Below are 19,023 nucleotides of genomic sequence, written 5' to 3'. Positions count from 1 at the left end.
CCTCTCTGATGGATTGTATTTCCAGCAGATGTCAGGTAAGTTGAAATCCTCCATGATGATGAGGACTAGCAATTGTGAGACTTTTACCAGCTGCTTGTAGAATATTTCATCTGCCTCTTCATCCTAATTGGGTGATCTATTACAGACTCTCACCATCATTTGTGCTTTGTCGTGCTTCCCTCTGATTCTTACTCATAAACACTCAACTCTATTGTCACCATCATTAAGCTCTAGACAGTCAAAACTTCCTAACAGAGTGCTAACCCCCTGCTTCTCTTTCCTTGCTGCTGAGACAGCAGACCAAAGGCTGTCACTAGCACACAATCCCTCAAAAAACAGGCATGCTGCTTATCTTAAGTGATCCTGATTTTATCCCTGTCTCTCTTTAAATCTAGTTTCCCTGAGCTCTGCTAACTCATGTGCTAAGATCCTTTTCCTCCTTTGCAACAGATGTTACCCCATCTGTCACCAGTAGGCCTGGTGACATAAACCAACCAACCCATGAGCAAAACCACTCAAATTCTGAGCCAGGTGTTGATCTGATGGCTCCTCCTGGTTCTTCCTTCATCATTCCCTGCAACTGGAAGGACAGAACACTGCTTGTGCTCCTTAACCAGTCATTCCAAGGCCCTGAAGTTTCTCTTGATCGCTCTTGGACTTCTTGTTGCAACTTCACTGGTGCCTACCTGGAAAATCAATAATGGATAATTGAGAGTCACACCAGGGTAGGAAGCTTTACCTTCACATCTTTAACATGGGCCACAGGCAGCATTATTTAGTGATGACATACTAGTAGCATAATCTAATAATAACCATGATAAAGTGATAGTTATTAAGGCTAAAGTTTGCTTGAGTACTACAGAATAAATGAGTGTTTTTCTTAGAGGGAAGGCAAAAAACAAGCTGGTGGATGAGAAAAACCAAAGAGATTTACAATGGCAAAGGAGGCAAAGTAATGTAAGCATGGTCCATGCTGGATCTCTGCTGTCCTGGGGAATCCTGAAGGTGCAGTTTTTCCACTTCTCTCCCTGTCTGTAGGAGAAGGTTAGAACACGACTTGAATTTACATCCTCTGGTAATAAGCTTACTGACCAGTCTTAGTTTAGGCACTGCACATGTAGTGATACTAAGAAGATATTAGTGATATTAGTGATAACAAGAACATGGATGCTGTTAAAAGGTGCTGGCCCCAGGCTGGTGGCAAGCTTAATTAAATATGAGTAGTGGATCACTTGCTGATTAACCCTCTGTTCCTCAGTACAGCATTGGATACTTATGGAAGTGGTTAGGCTGTGTGCTGCAGCTGTAGTGGTAAAAGTCACATGGATGCCTTCAGTGGTTGTAGACCTTTGATGTGTACTTGAGTGTTTCTCTGAGCCATATTGTTATCAATCTGTCTGTGGATGCAAACCAGCGCAGCAAAACTGAAAAGAGAGCCTCTCTCTCAGAACTGCCAGCTTCTAGGGTCAAACTCAGCACTGGGCTTCTGTCTGCATAAAGCCCGAGTGTGACTAACCCTGCTGTCATATTTACTGAGAGCCAAATAAATTCACCAGAAGGCAGACAGTTAAAAATAAAGAGTGATGTCATGCTCTGCCTGTCACTTCCTATCACTGAGGACGGCACAAAGCTGTTCTTTTCATGTATGAGGAAGCATCAGAAGTACAAGAGTTTTATTCTGAGGGCTCTTAGACTGTAGCAAGCAGAAGAACTGAGGTTAAAAACCCCTGTTTTAATAATTTGGTATTTTAGCAACATGAACATGTTGATGTTAAATATCAGTAATTAAGAGCCTGTTTTTTTTTTAATATACAGTTTGTCTGCAAATGTGTTTATTAAAAAGAGAAGGCGTAGTTCCTAAAGCAGAAAAGCTGTGTGTTCAGCTTGTACAGTGTTACAAATGGGATGCAGTTTCCCTGAATGAGAAGCCTGACTTTTTCCATGGCATTTAACCAAAAACCATTTAAAAATAACACAATGAATAATTCAGTTCTCAAGTAGATCTTTATCAAAAGAGCCCCTGAGGAGATCAGAGGCTATCCAGCTGAGTTAATGGATACCAATAGGACAAGGGGCAACAGGTACAAGCTGGAACAGAAGAGGTTCCAAAGAAACACAGGGAAAAAGCTTCTTCCCTGTTGAGGTGAGGGAGCACTGGAAGGGGCTGCCCAGATGGGCTGTGGAGTCTCCTTCTCTGGAGACACTCAAACCCCCCTGGATGAGTTCCTGTGTGCCCTACTCTAGGTGGTCCTGCTCTGGCAGGGGGGTTGCACTGGATGAGCTTTCAAGGTCCCTTCCAGCCCTTGAGATTCTGTGATACTAGCAGCCTGTTCTCAACAGCAGACAGCATCAAACACATCACAGGAAAATGCTGTTGCTTACACATACCATGGGCTGCTACAATAGACCTCCTTTTAGTCCTTTCACACCTCTAAGAGAGAGCTTTCTAAAACTAACATGCACCTGGCAGATAACATGGTCACCTTTGTGACTATCCTTTGAACCTTTTCAGCTTTTCATCATTTTACATGGTCTCTCCTTTATTTTTCACCCTTGTCTGGTTCTGTAGCTGAACAGAAAAGTATAAAAGTGAATTGTGCTTAAGTAGCATCAAAAGTTTCTGTTGAAACTTCCTTTGGCACAATAGGAATGTCTGCTGTTACTTGTTTTGCTGTCAGGAATTACTGGGGTTTCTCTGCTCTCTTTTCTGTTCAGAAAATCATGACAGAGAATCATGACAGAGCCCAGAGGTGCTGATCAATGGCACAGAGTCGAGTTGGAGGCCTGTGGCCAGTGGAGTGCCACAGGGATGGGTTCTGGGGCGTCTTGTTCAACATCTTCATCAACCACCTGGATGAGGGGACAGAGTGTACCCTCAGCAAGTTCCCTGCTGGCACCAAACTGGGAGCACTGGCTGATTCCCCAGAGGCTGTGCTGCCATTCAGCGGGATCTCGACCGGCTGCAGAGTTGGGCACAGAGGAACCTCCTGAGGTTCAACAAGGACAAGTGCAGAGTCCTGCAGCTGGGAAGGAACAACCCCATGCACCAGGACAGGCTGGGGGTTGAACTGCTGAAGAGCAGCTCTGCAGAGAGAGACCTGGGAGTGCTGGTTGATAATAAACAGACCATGAGCCAGCAATGTGCCCTCGTGGGCAAGAAGCCAATGGCAGCCTGGGATGCATCAAGAAGAGTGTGGCCAGCAGGTCAAGGGAGGTTCTGCTCCCCCTCTGCTCTGCCCTGGTGAGGCCTCATCTGGAGTCCTGTGTCCAGTTCTGGGCTCCTCAGCTCAAGAGGGACAGGGAAGTGCTGGAGAGAGGCCAGCACAGGGCCACCAAGATGATCAGGGGACTGGAGCATCTTTCATATGAGGAAAGGCTGCAGGAACTGGGGCTGTTTAGTCTGGAGAAGAGGAGACTGAGGGGGATCTTATTAACATTTATAAATATCTAAAGGGTGGGTGTCAGGAGGTTGGGTCATCCCTTTTTTCCATAGTAGCCAGCAACAGGACAAGGGGTGATGGGATGAAGCTGGAACACAAACAGAAAAAGTTATTTCAGTGTTTCAGTGAGGGAGCCCTGGCCCAGGCTGCCCAGGGAGGGTGTGGAGGCTCCTTCCTTGGAGGTCTTCAAGACCCACCTGGACATGTTCCTGTGTGACCTGATCTAGGTGAACCTGCTTCTGCAGGGGGATTGGACTAGATGATCTCTAAAGGTCCCTTCCAACCCCTACCATTCTATGATTCTGATTCTAAAAGCAGGAATCAGAGTGTTAGTCCAGATGGGCAGGTAATCTCAGTGCAATAGCAGCCTTTCTATAGTAATGAGTGCCAAACTTGGGCATCTTTTAGAGGAGGCAGGTGATGTTTGCTGTGTGATTTATGGTGTGGGATCATCCCAGAGGAAAATGAGTAATGCCCTTAGCTTTGTTTAAAGAAGCCACCCACCCACCAAAAACCTGGCCCAGGTGAAAGCAGCACACAGAGCATAGGTTTGTGTTTGATTCTGTCCATGTTTTCTACTACTGACACTTTTTTTTTCTCTTTTCATATTTCTGTTGCTGTTTGCTCATAATTTATGGCAGTCCAAAGGAATACTCTAGCAAATTAATTTGTGATTAGTATTCAGGGAATTGAGCCCTCTGTCCCGATTGCTGGTTTCCCAGTAAATACAATGAGAGCATTGATCCATTTGTTCCTTATCTCAGCAGCGTTAGGCAGAACCAGAGAACATAACATTAGCAAGAGTTGATTATAAGCCAAGCAAAAATGACTGTCCTGCAACCTTGCAAAGACAAACTCAGGCAAAGTGGACTTTTAGATCACTGTTGCCTTTCGGTGATCTCTGGTTGTTCTGTTACTTAGTTCAGCTTGTTTTTCTGGTATTGGCTTTAACTGATCCATTTTATACTGGCTTCTGAAGTATCCACAAATACATGGAAGGCTTTTGCTTCATTCCAGGCTGTGAGGAGAATGTTCTTGCACACTTGCATCTTTTCAAGGCTAGGTGGCTGCAGTGCTTTATTTAAAGGAGTTTTTGTCAAGTCCTTACATGGATGACGTTTAGGGGGAATGCTCTACAGGCTCATGTCTACAGGCTCACACAGCAACCCAGACTAGCTCCCTGTCAGATGACATTCACTTCAAAGATATTACATTTAAATTCTCCCAATTGACTGTGGCTTGCTGTACCTGACATCATTTTCCATACTTTTCCTATCTGATTGTTATATATCAGTTAGCAGGTTACTTTGACTTGGAAATGCACAGTAGGAGCCAGCATATTTGAGAAGGAGGCAGCTTGTTATTGGAATTACTTAATTATAGCAATTACATGTGTATTTTTACTTCATTTTTACTTGCAGGGTTCAGTTCCTCGTGCTCTTCTCTCAGTGGCAATAGTAGTTGAGAGATCTGATACCTTCATTCTTTGCTGTGGCCCTGGCTTCAGTTCATCCCTCTTGCAAGAGCAAGGGTATAGGAATTCTTCAGAGCAAACAACATCAAGATATCTGGTGTGATTTAATAAAAAGAGGTCCTGTAACTTTTCTAAGCTATGTCAGTTACCAGTGGTTAGATTGGTCCCACAAAAAAAGACCAGAAACACAGGAGGGAAAACAAAAGGAGGATGGGAGGAGTATGAATACCTGGAACTGCCAGGCTGGTTGGTTGGTTTGTGATAGATTGCACTTTGTTTCACTACAGCAGTCACAGAAACCACTGTACCAGCTCCAGTGAGGACGAGTTGAAGCAGAGGTCAAAAGTAGGTAGAACAGAGAGGTGGCTCATCTTGGACTGGTTTTGCTGATGCCCCAGTATCACCCAAGACAAACACCATCTCTTTGGGCCTGACAAAAAGGTGAGTGAACGTTTCTTCACTTGAAAGAGAAGAATTATGTAACTATGTTACAGGGGCTGTATTAGGGTGACAAATAGTCACAGACAGCATTGTACAAATACAAGTTGCATACTGACAAAAGCAGTGCTCACAACCATTTTGCTGGATTACAGACAAATGGATGTAACTTTAGACCTTTGTACCTGTTCAATGGAGTCCTTGGAATCCAACTTGCTGAGCAAGGCCAGATAATTCCCTGTTCTCCAGTAAGGTTTTCCATAGCCAGCAGAGACCTCTCATGAAGAATTGTCCTCAAACAGAACTATTGTTTTCTTTAGCTGCTTTGATATCATGAAACTTACTTTGTTTAGGTTTTGCATTGTTTCTTTTTTTTCTTGAGGCATCCCATCCACAGGTGAGTTTGTTTGGCTTTAGAGTATATCAGATAATGTGTTTGTGTCTGTTGTAAGTCAGTACTTCCAAAACAATTGCAGTCAATACTGATTTTGGTTTTAAATTGATTGAATTTAAAGGACTCCTTTACACCCACACATACAAAGAAAGATGTCCAAAGAATCGTAGGATTTCTCTGACAGCACACTCGGTGTTGCTCAGTGTTCTAGCAGTCCCATGGAGCTTACCCTACACTTTAATATCTGGGGAGGTGACCAAAGCGTGCACTGATGGGACAGAGGTAAATTCTTTCACTGAATGAGCAGAAAGCCTGATGTAAGGAATCAAGATGACTGAAGAGCATCAGGTCATAGAATCATAGAATGGTAGGGTTGGAAGGGACCTTTAGAGATCATCCAGTCCAACCCCCTGCAGAAGCAGGGTCACATAGATCAGGTCACACAGGAACGTGTCCAGGCGGGTCTTGAAGACCTTCAAGGAAGGAGACTCCACAACCCCTCTGGGCAGCCTGTTCCACTGCTCTGCGACCTACCTACCTGAGATATATTGATAAAGCTTCTTAAATTATATACTTCTAATATTTTTATCAAGATGTTGAACAAGACTGGCCCCAGAACCAATCCCTGTGGAACTCCACTGTCCACAGGCCTCCAACTCGACTCTGTGCCATTGGTCACCCCCCTCTGGGCTCTGTCATTCAGCCAGCTCTCAAAGAATGAAATTTCTGGGGGGAGAGGAGTGGTTCTTTTTGGTTTTGTACACACAGGCTATAAAACCCAAGAGAATTAGAAAGGGTTGGTGTCATGGAATCTGCTATTCTATAAAGAATGGCCATGGGAGCACAGCTGCATTTCAGGGAAGGCTGACTCTAGGCAGTAACTGGAGAGAGCTAATCTTCTGAATCTGCTCACCAGCTTTCCTCTGGACTAGTCATTATCTGTTTCATTCATGAAATATAATAATATAGAAATACATAACCTGTATGTGCTGGTAAAGTGCTATTGCAATGTAATGTAATTTCCTTTTCCCCTCCCAAAATCTGTTTACATTTTTTTCTATATCTCTTTAATTTGTGACCACTCAGAAATATTTACACTTGTGTGATGCATTTTGTATACAGAACTTTCTAAGTGAATTCTGTTATCTGTGATTTGGTGCATCATGGGTTTGAATCTCCACACCTTTCTAAGTAGTTGCAGCACCAATTTTATTTATTCTGTTTAGCCTTTAATTGCAGCCTTCTACCATTTGCAAATCGTGTAATTGTGAGCACGGTTTGCATGAAAAATTGAAGTCTGTTTTTTTACCTACAGGAAGCCAAATTTTGGGCAGAACAGGAAAGCCAAAATAACCTCAGGGAACAACTCTAAACCCTTTGTGCACACATATAAGGGTAAGATAAGTCTTAAGAAGCTGGAGAAGCTACTGTGCAATTCAGTAGCTTAGTGGTTTAATCCGTGTTATGATGGGTAAGTAGCATTTGAGTCCTTGTCCTACACCTGTATATTTCTAGATCTACAGTAGCTATAAACCCACCTGGCATGCACAAAGGATGTTTTGCAAAGCTTCAGGGAAAACTGTGAGATTACACATCTTTCCAGGCTGATTCCACGAGCTGTTTCTAGAGATTTAAAGTCCTCACCTTTCCAGGAAGCAAATGCACCTGCACTAGTGGTAGAAGAGGTTTCTGGTACAGGAAGGTACCAGACTGCAGAGCAAAGAAAATGTCACCATGTGGTTACAACCTACAACCTCTAAGTAAAAGCCTTTGCTCTTCCAACCCTACCATTCTATGCTTCTATGATTCTAGTGTATTCATTTACCGTAAAAGATGATGTTTTGTTTGATTTTGAAATAGAACAGGATGGATTATTGCAACACATTGTAGGAAAATGCTTGTTGTAGCAGAAGTGATGTCCACTGCAATGTATTTAGGCTACACCTAATGTAACCCACTAATGTATGTCAGGGATGTCTGGGGTTAGATTAATTCCCAGAAGAGGATACAGTTGAGACAAATAATGGTATATTGCTTTGGTTAATTTCTGCATTCTTCCTAAATACTATACTTTATCTACAGTAATAAAATAACTTACACTCTTGATACAGGTCTTCTGAGCCTTTTGGTTTTCATTTCTATATATCACTGTTTATCTGAGAGCTGCCATATACAGGTTGTGTTGGTAGAGAATGCATTAGAGAAATAGGAGGTTTTGATGATGCCAGCACGTGACTAATAGTGTTGGAGAGTTCATGAGGAAACCATTAGTGAAGTTAGAGAGCCCTTTTCTGTGTCTCTTCTTTCCACAGCACCAAAAATCTGGGGGCATATGGGACCCAGATGAATTCTGAACAATCACGTTTACTAATTATATAGAGAGATATAGTGTCAAAATATGTAAGTGTTGAGTTGCTCTGGGGGCCACTAAAATAGACCATTAAAGAGGTCCCAAAATATTTAAAAAAGTACTACCTCTATGTACTAGAAGTTCATTTTTAGATTGTATAATAAGGACATGATTAAGCTTCAAAGCTCCAGCATGGTATCACAGTCTTACTGAGACTCCTTGAAGACAGAGAGCTTGCTTTGCATAAGAAGTCTTTGGGATCAAGGTGAAGTTGCCACACTTTCCTGTATAATCATAGAATGGCAGTGGTTGGAAGGGGACTTTAGAGATCATCTAGTCCAACCACCCTGCAGAAGCAGGGTCACCTAGATCAGGTCGCATAGGAACGTGTCCAGGCAGGTCTTGAAGACCTCCAAGGAAGGAGCCTCCACACCCTCCCTGGGCAGCCTGGGCCAGGGCTCCCTCACTGAAACACTGACATAGTTTTTTCTTATGTTTAAGTGGAACTTTTTGTGTTCCAGCTTCATCCCATCACCCCTTGTCCTGATGCTAGATACCATAGAAAAAAGGGATGTCCCAACCTCCTGACACCCACCATTTAGATATTTATAAATGTTAATGAGATCCCCCCTCAGTCTCCTCTTCTCCAGACTAAACAGCCCCAGTTCCTGCAGCCTTTTCTCGTATGAAAGATGTTTCATTCCCCTGAGCATCTTGGTGGCCCTGTGCTGGCCTCTCTCCAGCACTTCCCTGTCCCTCTTGAGCTGAGGAGCCCAGAACTGGACACAGGACTCCAGATGAGGCCTCAGCAGGGCAGAGTAGAGAGGGAGAAGAACCTCTTGTAGTGCAGTGTGTATGTTGCAAATAGAGAGTCAGAGACTAAAGTATAGTAAGCAAATGTATTAGTAAAAGCTATCATGAAAAACTATGAAAGTGTGTTCCTTGTTTCCTAATAATAGTTAAACTCTGAAAGTTTTAAATGTCAATACCTTTTACAACTGAATCACTTCCATTCACCAGAGAGGATCATACTGAAGTGTTCTTTATTGCTCCTGTACACTGGGAGTTGAACAGCAACAGTGTTCTACTGCTAGAGTTCTAGCCAGTGTTTCTGATTTTGCAGGTTGTTTCCACTGGGAGAATCAGATGATGACTTCAATGACTTTCCTGAAGGGATCTTGCTCATTTGAGTCACAGAGCCACAGAATGTTAAGGATTGGAAGGAGCCTCGAAAGCTCATCCAGTGCAACCCCCCTGCCAGAGCAGGATCACCTAGAGTAGGTCACACAGGAACTCGTCCAGATGGGTTTGAAATGTTTCCTTTTCTGGAGACATTCCAAATCCACCTGGATGAGTTCTTGTGTGACCTACTGTTCCTTTCAAGCAATATACTTATACCCCCTTATTTTCTGAACACAGCAGGAAACAGAAGATAACTTTCCATGCTGAGAGTTTCCGGCTCCCAACAGACAACATTCACAGATGCGAACACACCAATGCACCATCAGACACAAAATCATATGCTGTGGTTGCTTTTAAATGGACAGGAGGCTCTGTTTGTCATCTATAGCCCCTGCTGTCACCAGTTAAATGTTTCATTTAATAACTTGCATAATCTGTCTCCCTCCCTGCTGCTTCTTGTCACTTCCTCTCAGAGGTACAGAGCTACCCCAACCCTCCTGGCGTCAGACCACAGTCTGCTCCAGGCTGGTCGTTGTGCTGAACGATTTGAAGAATGACTCCTGTGCTTTCAGATTTGAAAAGAGGCATTAGCCTGTGTGTGGAATGGAGGTTGGTTATCACTCCTACTAAGCTAAAATAGGATTTAGACTTTTCCATAAATCAGAGGTACATCTCTGGAAAGTTAGATGCAGTCTGCATTTTAGTGCCTCTTGAGACGTTACGACTTGCCATCTATCTGAGCTGACAACGTGCACTAGGTGCTTGGTTCACAGACTGCAATCCACTCTCCTGAAATTACTTTCAAGTATCTTTTTGTGTGCTTAAAGGAAGCACTCTGAGACTGCAATCTAATAGCGTGCTGTTGCTAAAGGAGAATCCTTCTTCTGCTAGTAGCCACCCCACAAGCCCCTTGCAAGAAAGGCTCCTCTGGCTGCCTGGTCATTCAGCTCAACTCACTGCCTGGGCACAAAAGCATTCACTTTTTTAATCAAAATCTTCCATCTGAAAACACAAAGTAGCTTATAAATTGGTTATATATATTACCCAATAAAATAAATCAAGGGGCATTCACAAGGACAAGTGCAGAGTCCTGAATCTGGGAAGGACCAACCCCATGCACCAGGACAGGCTGAGGGTTGACCTGCTGGAGAGCAGCTCTGCAGAGAGAGACCTGGGAGTGCTGGTTGATAATAAACTGACCATGAGGCAGCAATGTGCCCTCGTGGCCAAGAAGGCCAATAGCATCCTGGGATGCATCAAGAAGAGTGTGGGCAGCAGGTCAAGGGAGGTTCTGCTCCCCCTCTGCTCTGCCCTAGTGAGGCCTCATCTGGAGTCCTGTGTCCAGTTCTGGGCTCCTCAGCTCAAGAGGGACAGGGAAGTGCTGGAGAGAGGCCAGCACAGGGCCACCAAGATGATCAGGGGAATGGAACATCTTCCTTATGAGGAAAGGCTGCAGGACCTGGGGCTGTTTAGTCTGGAGGAGACTGAGGGGGATCTCATTAACATTTATAAATATCTAAATGGTGGGTGTCAGGAGGTTGGGGCAGCACTTTTTTCTGTTGTATCCAGTGACAGGACAAGGGGTAATGGAATGAAGCTGGAACACAAAATGTTCCATTTAAACATAAGAAACAACTATTTAATTATGAGGTGAGGGAGCCCTGGCCCCGGCTGCCCAGGGAGGGTGTGGAGGCTCCTTCCTTGGATGTTTTCAAAACCCACCTAGACACATTCCTGTGTGACCTGATCTAGGTGCAGCTGCTTTAGCAAGGGGGTTGGACTGGATGATCTCTAAAGGTCCCTTCCAACCCCTACCATTCTGTGATTCTTTGGCTCTCAAGCCAGTTTGCACACCAAGCTGACATCACTACATATAAATCTTTATTACCTCTTCTTGTCCATAGTGTTATATACTGTCTCTCAGCTGAAAATTACCACAGTCACATCCAGATGATGACAGTAACCTGTGTAAACTCGCCTCTGTTTCACTGTGGCTGGGTTAGCCTAAAAACTGCTGAAGATATAACAGCACAACTAAATGCTGGGATACTATCCTTGCCATTTATCAGTTCTCAGTAAAATGAAGTGTGCTGACAGAGTAGCTTTTTTGGCTCAGGTATAATTGCAATTTGTGTACCTTTTTTTCTACAACAGCTATGCTAAATGATTATAATGGGGTGAGGTTTGTTCAATCCCTACCAAGGTATCTGTGTCAGCACAAGATTTTAAATTTAGATGAGGACTCAGGCTTGTCTGCATCCTAGTCAGTTCACATTGTCAGTTCATCTTGATAACATAAAGGCATGAACCTTAAAAAGCAGAATCACAAAAGCACAAGCTGTATTTTCCACTTAGAGTTACTCAAAATCCACTCTGCCATTTTACTTCTCAGACACTTAGGTGGTCTTGTCCTTGCAGTCTCTGTGTGTTCCATTTTACAGAACCCTAGAGGTATGAGGATACCTTTCTACACTTTCTCCATGGTGATAAATGCAGAGAGAGCTGTGAAAGATGAAGAACCATCTATTAAAACAGGCTTTAAGGGCCTAAATAGGACTTAGGGGGAATGTAGGTAAGTCCAGATGGTAACCCAGAAAACCACCATTCCCCTGCTGCTTAATATTTAATTCCTCATTGTTTTTCAGATACCCCTTGTTTAAGGAGAGTGAGTAGGCAGTGTAGCACATGGGTCATCCTCAACTTCAGTCATAATCCAGAAAGCAGATGAGGGGTTTCAAGACTGGTATGTAAAGCAGGGATATCTCCTAGTTTGTTTATGAAGAGAGAAAGACTGATGTGCTAAAGATCTTCTTCTTACTGACTCTATGAAGTGTCTACATTAATGTAAAGTAGACTGAACATGCCCTTATATCATAGTATTGGTTACTAAAACTGCCCTTCTCAGAAATGCCAGATTCCTCTTTCTTATATCTTGGTGACTGTTCCTGGTTACACTGTTGTCACTCATACCAACCTACTGGCACTTACATATCCTCTAATCCTTCTAAATGAGCCCTGTTTAGGTCTTTCAGATGTAGTGTTAAAGAGCATATCTGGAGTCTGAATCCTAAAAAGAGGTATTTGTTCTCTTTCCTGAAGAGAAGGTCCTCAGCTGGACTTGAACTTGGAACAGTGTTGTCAGCAGGAGCAGGGAGGTGATCAGTTCCCTGGACTTGGTTTGGTGAGGCTGCACCTTGAATCGTGTGTCCAGTTCTGGGCCCCTCTCTCCAAGAAGGATATTGAGGTTCTGGAGAGGATCCAGAGGTGGGCTACCAAGCTAGGAAAGGATTTGGAGCACATCTCAGATGAGGAAGGGCTGAGGGATCTGGGGCTGCTGAGCCTGGAGAAAAGAAGGCTCAGGGGAGACCTTCTCACTCTCTACAACTACCTGAAAGGAAGCTGTGGCCAGGCAGGGGTGGGTCTGTTCTCCCTGGGAACAGGCAATAAATCAAGAGAAAATGGCCTCAAGTTGCAGCAGGGGAGGTTGAGGCTGGATGTGAGGAGGAATTTCTTTGCTGCAAGGGTTGTGAGGCATTGGCAGGGGCTGCCCAGGGAGGTGCTGGAGTCACTGTCCCTGGAGGGGTTTCAGAGCTGGGTGGGTGTTGCACTGAGGGAAATGGTCTAGTGGTTGATAGGGCTGGGACAAAGGCTGCACTTCATGAGCTTAAAGGGCTCTTCCAGATGAAATGATTCTATGACTCTCTAAGGAAAAGCTGAGGAAGAGTAATCTCAGTCTCCTCCAAGCTGAAGAGCCCCAGCTCCCTCAGCCTTTCATTAGAAGGGAGATGCTCCACTCCATCACCTTTGTGGCCCTCTGCTTAACTCTCTCCAGCAGCACACAGTAGGAAAAACCCTGCAGGAATGCACAGTCTCCCTCCCTCTTCCTGACTTATTTTCTCCAGGGCTGTATCCCTGTTCATCCTTTGCCAGCCACACTGAGATCCCTTTCACCTTGTCATGGAACTTCTTGTCCATGGAAGCCTCCAGCCCCTCATGCAGCAGCCACATGCTACTGCACGGAGCAATTACATTTTCAGAGAACTGCCAGTAAAATATGCTGGCTTGATGTTAGAAATACACCTCCTACTTCACAGAAATAAAAGCTGTGGCTTGTCACATCTAACGTGCCAGACTATTTTGATTTCAACAGTTCAGAAGTGGAGAATGAGGATGTTTAAAGCAGCCTCAGCCTGAGCCATACTCCACTGTTCCTTGGGAGCTGGGGAGACAGAGGAATAAAAAGCTGTCACCTTGCAGTGGCCAGCAGTTGGTCTGCCAGCAGTACTGTGCAGGTTGCTGTTAGTTTCTGGTCTGACCTCTACTTCCTTTTTTCCTAAGGGCTGCACCCAGAGGCATATTCAGAAGAACACACATAGCAGGGGAAGCATTGCAAGGTTCAGAACAGGACCTTACACACCCTGCTATCCATCAGGAAGCTTCTTTCCTCCTGTAGGGAATGTCACTTCATCTGACTAAGCCTGTTCCAAATGAAAGAACCAGGTCAAAGCAGTAACCTAGACAACTCCAACGTTACAGTTAACAGTACTATTTATATACCTACTACTGAGAAGGGAATAGTTGCTCCCTTACCCATTTTATTTGTCTTTTGCCCACTGGGCTTCTTTGAAGCAGGTGCTGTCATGCAACTGGCGTTTGTCACCTCCACCAATAAGCTGAAAACCTGAAGTTTTCTACTAGCTCCAGTTAGAGAATGGGATTGCAGATATTTTTCCTTCCTTTTTTAAATGTTGGGGCTTTATTCTGTTTGCTTGTGGCACTGCCATGGAATCTGGAAAACATTCAGCTGAGCAAACTGCTCAGAACTGCAGTGTGGTGATTAATAATTTATGACTTCAATCAAAATAGTGGTGCTTGGTATACTTTCAAATGTGACTAGGATTTGTCTGTGTTTAGCTGGCTAATTTTCTGATCATTGAGAAAACATGCACCAGAAGAGCAGGTTGGAGCTCAGCTTTGCAAATCAGGAAGAGCACTGGTAAATACAGGGGAGGTGTAAAGAGCCTCTGAGAACAGAAAGTGTACAGAATCATCAGTTGCACATGTAACAGTGGTTACGTGGGAAACTCACCATAAAACTCAGCATTTTTTGTATCCATGCTGAGATCTGAACTGAATAAGATTTCAGGGTGGATATCTGACTGATAACATGATCCTGGCAAAGTGATTGGTTATTATTTTAGACATTAGAATTATAGAACCATTTCAGCTGGATGAGCCCTTTAAGCTCATGGAGTGCAGCCTTTGTCCCAGCCCTATCAACCACTAGACCATTTCCCTCAGTGCAACATCCACCCAGCTCTGAAACCCCTCCAGGGACAGTGACTCCAGCACCTCCCTGGGCAGCCCCTGCCAATGCCTCACAACCCTTGCAGCAAAGAAATTCCTCCTCACATCCAGCCTGAACCTCCCCTGCTGCAACTTGAGGCTGTTTCCTCTTGTTCTATTGCTTGTTCCTAGGGAGAAGAGACCCACCCTTGCCTGGCTACAGCTTCCTTTCAGGTAGTTGTAGAGAGTGAGAAGGTCTCTCCTTGAGCCTTCTTTTCTCCAGGCTCAACAGCCCCCGATCCCTCAGCCCTTCCTCACATGAGACGTGCTCCAAATCCTTTCCTAGCTTGGTAGCTGCCTCTGGATCCTCTCCAGCACCTCAATGTCCTTCTTGTACAGAGGGGCCCAGAACAGTACACAGGATTCCAGGTGCAGCCTCGACAAAGCCAAGTCCAGGGGAATGATCACCTCCCTGCCCCTGCTGACAACACTGTTCCTGATCCAGGCCAGGATGCCCTTGGTCTTCTTGGCCACCTGGGCACACTGCTGGCTCATGTTCAGCTGCTGTCAACCAACACTGCCAGGTCCCTCTGTGCCTGGCAGCTTTCCAGCCACTCCTCCCCACATCTGTAGCACTGCTGGGGGTTGCTGTGGGACAAGGCAGGACCCAGCACTTGTCCTTATTGAAACTCATGGCACTGGCCTTGGCCCAGCCATCAAGCCTGTCTAGATCTCTCTGTAAAGCTTCCCTGCCCTCAAGCAGATCAACACTTCCACCCAGCTTGGTGTTGTTTTGTTATCCCAAAACCAGAAGAAAAAATCCTCTTCGTAGCATGGCTGGAGCCACTGGGCACTGCAGTGTTCACAGAGGTTCTGCTGACAGGGATTCTGAATTTACTTTTCCTTTATGGTGTCAGAAGGACTAATATAAAATTCTGTGTCTATGTTTGCAAACAAGGCTCAGTTTTAAGAACAAACCAGCTGTACCCTGAGGCTGAAACATAGCCTTGTTTTGGCAGCAGGGAAGACTGCCATATGTTGCAGTGATAAAGAAATTACACTGGTGCCAATCTCTAAAGTTAGGCTTGCAAAAAAAATTCTAGGGGAGCATATTTGTAGCAACATAAACTTGTGTGTGTATTTATATATAGATGAAGAAAGCCTGATGAGTCTGTATTTAAGGATCATTTCAAGACTGTCTCTCTGCAGTCATGCACTTTGTAAATGCTGCAAGCCACAATTCACTGCTGTCCTTGACAGAAGTTGTGTATCATACACAAATCCATTGCATTTTGCTGTTACACAGAACTGCTTGCTGTCTAGCTCCCAGCTTCTGATAGTCACAGGACAATTCCATTCTCTGAGTAAGATCTTACTTGTTGACTGGCTTTTAGTGAGCACATATTGGAGATCAATGAGAAGATTCTTTTTTTAGCAGTCATCCAGTCAAGCCTGTAAATAAGAGCACGGATGTGGAGACCCTGAATGTTGCTGGCAGCAACATGGCATCCTCTTTTCTTTCTTTAAGGGCAGTACAGGCTGTCAATTTTTGCACTCATGGGTGACATCCAATGCTTTTAAAATCGTCGATTAGTTTGTTTTAGTGCCAGCAGTATGTCAAGGATCTTTGAACACAAAAGACTGTTTGTATTCTTGATGTGCAAACATATATTGTAGGGACTTATTTGTACAATGTGGTAGCTACAAACTGCATCTACTGATGCAGAACAAAATATCCAATACAAAATACTGATCTCAATCATAATTCTGGTTTCTGTTGTAAACACTGCAGCTGCTGATTCTGCCTGCTGAAGGAGGACTGCTACTGATCATGGAATCATGGAATGGCAGGGATTGGAAGGGACCTTTAGGGATCATCTAGTCCAACCCCCCTGCAGAAGCAGGTCCCACCTAGATCAGATCACACAGGAACATGTCCAGATGGGTTTTGAAAACCTCCAAGGAAGGAGCCTCCACACCCTCCCTGGGCAGCCTGGGCCAGGGCTCCCTTTCCTCAGCACTGACAGAGTTTTTCCTTATGTTTCAATGGAACTTTTTGTGTCCCGTCTTCATCCCATCACCCCTTGTCCTGTAACTTGATTCAACAGAAAAGAGTGCTGCTCCAACCTCCTGACACCCACCATTTAGATATTTGTCAATATTAATGAGATCCCCCCTCAGTCTCCTCCAAACTAAACAGCCCCAGTTCCTGCAGCCTTTCCTCATATGAAAGATGCTCCAGTCCCCTGATCATCTTGGTGGCCCTGCACTGGCCTCTCTCCAGCACTTCCCTGTCCCTCTTGAGCTGAGGAGCCCAGAACTGGACACAGGACTCCAGATGAGGCCTCACCAGGGCAGAGTATAGAGGGGGAGCAGAACCTCCCTTGACCTGCTGCCCACACTCTTCTTGATGCATCCCAGGCTGTCATTGGCCTTCTTGGCCACGAGGGCACATTGCTGGCTCATGGTTAGCTTATTATCAACCAGCATTTATGCCCCTGAGCTCTAGAAAGAAATTATCCAGAGTTGCAATAAATTTGTTTTGAAGCACAAGTTTTACTGCTGAAGTTTCCAGCAGTGATGGTGGTCTTCAAACTTCTGGTTTTTGACAGTATGCAAGCGAAGTTCTTCTGTATGTCCTGCGCCAACAGGTCCAGCCGGCTTTGCAGCAAGGACATCAAGTCTTTTGCAGTTTTTGTATATGCAAACTCTGCCTTTTCCACTTCTCTTAAACTTTCATAATATTTTGCAGCTGAGACAACACACTGTGTGTTTCTTCCTGTTATTTTTTCGGAGTGAGACAGAGATCTCTTAAGAAGCTCCAAAATGCTTTTTATGTCCCTCCTTCTCATCAGCCACAGCAGAAAGTCTCCTCGTGTTAATCTGCAACCACAAGTTTAGTTCCAGGACAATTTCCACCACTGGTATCAAGATATTTAATGCTCTTCCTAATCCACACATATGCTCCTCAGTCAAGCTCAACAGCTCAGCTTTATGAGCAAAATGGCACTGTCATTGTAACATTCTTTAGACACAGTAGAAGGTTGAGTGGTCCGCAATTTTTTAACAAGGGGCAAACCCCACTGCTACAGCTAATGCAAATACATTAGCTGCTGCTTAACTAGTAGATAGGAGGGCACCCATGAAGTATGCGGAGGATGTCAACATCTGTTGCTGCTTCAGACTGGTCTCACTAAACTGAAACCCCTATTTTATTGAACCTCCATTGCTCCTGCAAATGTATTTGGATGATGGCATCGTGCTGATCCATTTATGGTCCGGTTTTGCATAGATACACCAGGACTCACCATATGGTTAGCTGGGCCATGAATGTTTCATGTGGTGTTTTGCAAAACTGAAACCATGTACTCTTTCTCATCCAGAGGAATCCTGGTTTCTTGCACATCTGTCTCTACTTTCCCTGGTTTGCAGATCCACTTTCATTGTTAAGGTCTCCTTTCATTAACTGTGCTTTATTAACTGTGAGTGGTTTAGTGGTGATTTTCACTTCATCTTCCATGACACTGATAATAATATACCCTGCAACTTGTTCTTTGTGAACTGTCAGCTTTCCTTTAAGGGCTTCATGAGTTTTCATCGAAAACAGATATTCCATTTTACTCTTGTGCAGCAGCATGGTGTCCTTTTAGATGCTCAATCTCTTCAGTATCTTCCTTAATAATAGCTCCTTTTGGCAGCTGCTGATTAACTTCAGACTTCATTACGTTCTTTGCTCTGTGAGCATACTCCAGTGTACTCAGTGTTTCCTGAAGATTTATAGATATGAGAGAAACTGTGGCAATTATTGATGTTCTTCGTTGTTCTCCAAGAGAGTCTCACAAGATTCTGTTAAGATTCTGTGTGTCTCCTTCCACAAGAGCAGTAATAACTCCTTCACCAGTCAGAACAGACTACTTGGAATATCCAGCTTCACAAGGTCTTTTAGCAACTGCCTCAAACTGTTTTCTTCTGTAAGATCAACTGAGTTTATCTTCCTAGTTCTAAGAAGCTCTTGTCTATCTACTCTGGTTTCTTTCCTATTGATAATAAATGACAACACAGAGTAGCCTTAAGTGGAATATGCATTCATGTAAGTAGCTGCAGCAGCTCATTTTGCTGCACCTCTGTCCAAGATTTGTTAGGCTTCATTTTTTTTTGTGTACAGGTAGTTCCTCTAAGCTATTCACATTCACAGCTGTCTTGTTTATGAGATCATCAAACATCTGATAGGACAAGGGGCAACAGGTACAGGCTGGAACAGAAGAGGTTGCAAAGAAACACAAGGAAAAACTTCTTCCCTTGTCAGGTGAGGGAGCACTGGAAGGGGCTGCCCAGTTGGGCTGTGGAGTCTCCTTCTCTGGAGACATTCAGTCCCAGCTGGATGAGTTCCTGTGTGCCCTACTCTAGGTGGTGCTGCTCTGGCAGGGGGGTTGCACTGGATGAGCTTTCCAGGTCTCTT

General features: G+C 44.4%; 1 pseudogene; it reads right to left on the bottom strand.

Moving 5' to 3' along the window:
* Positions 1-17,080: 17,080 nt before the first annotated feature.
* On the bottom strand, positions 17,081-18,787 carry LOC133625025 (kinesin-like protein KIF11; annotated as a pseudogene).
* Positions 18,788-19,023: the final 236 nt, after the last annotated feature.

The sequence above is a fragment of the Colius striatus genome, chromosome 2 (genome assembly GCF_028858725.1).
Source record: "Colius striatus isolate bColStr4 chromosome 2, bColStr4.1.hap1, whole genome shotgun sequence".
Lineage (NCBI taxonomy): Eukaryota > Metazoa > Chordata > Aves > Coliiformes > Coliidae > Colius > Colius striatus.
Note: the sequence above shows the minus strand (reverse complement) of the source record. Positions and strands in the feature narration are given on the sequence as shown.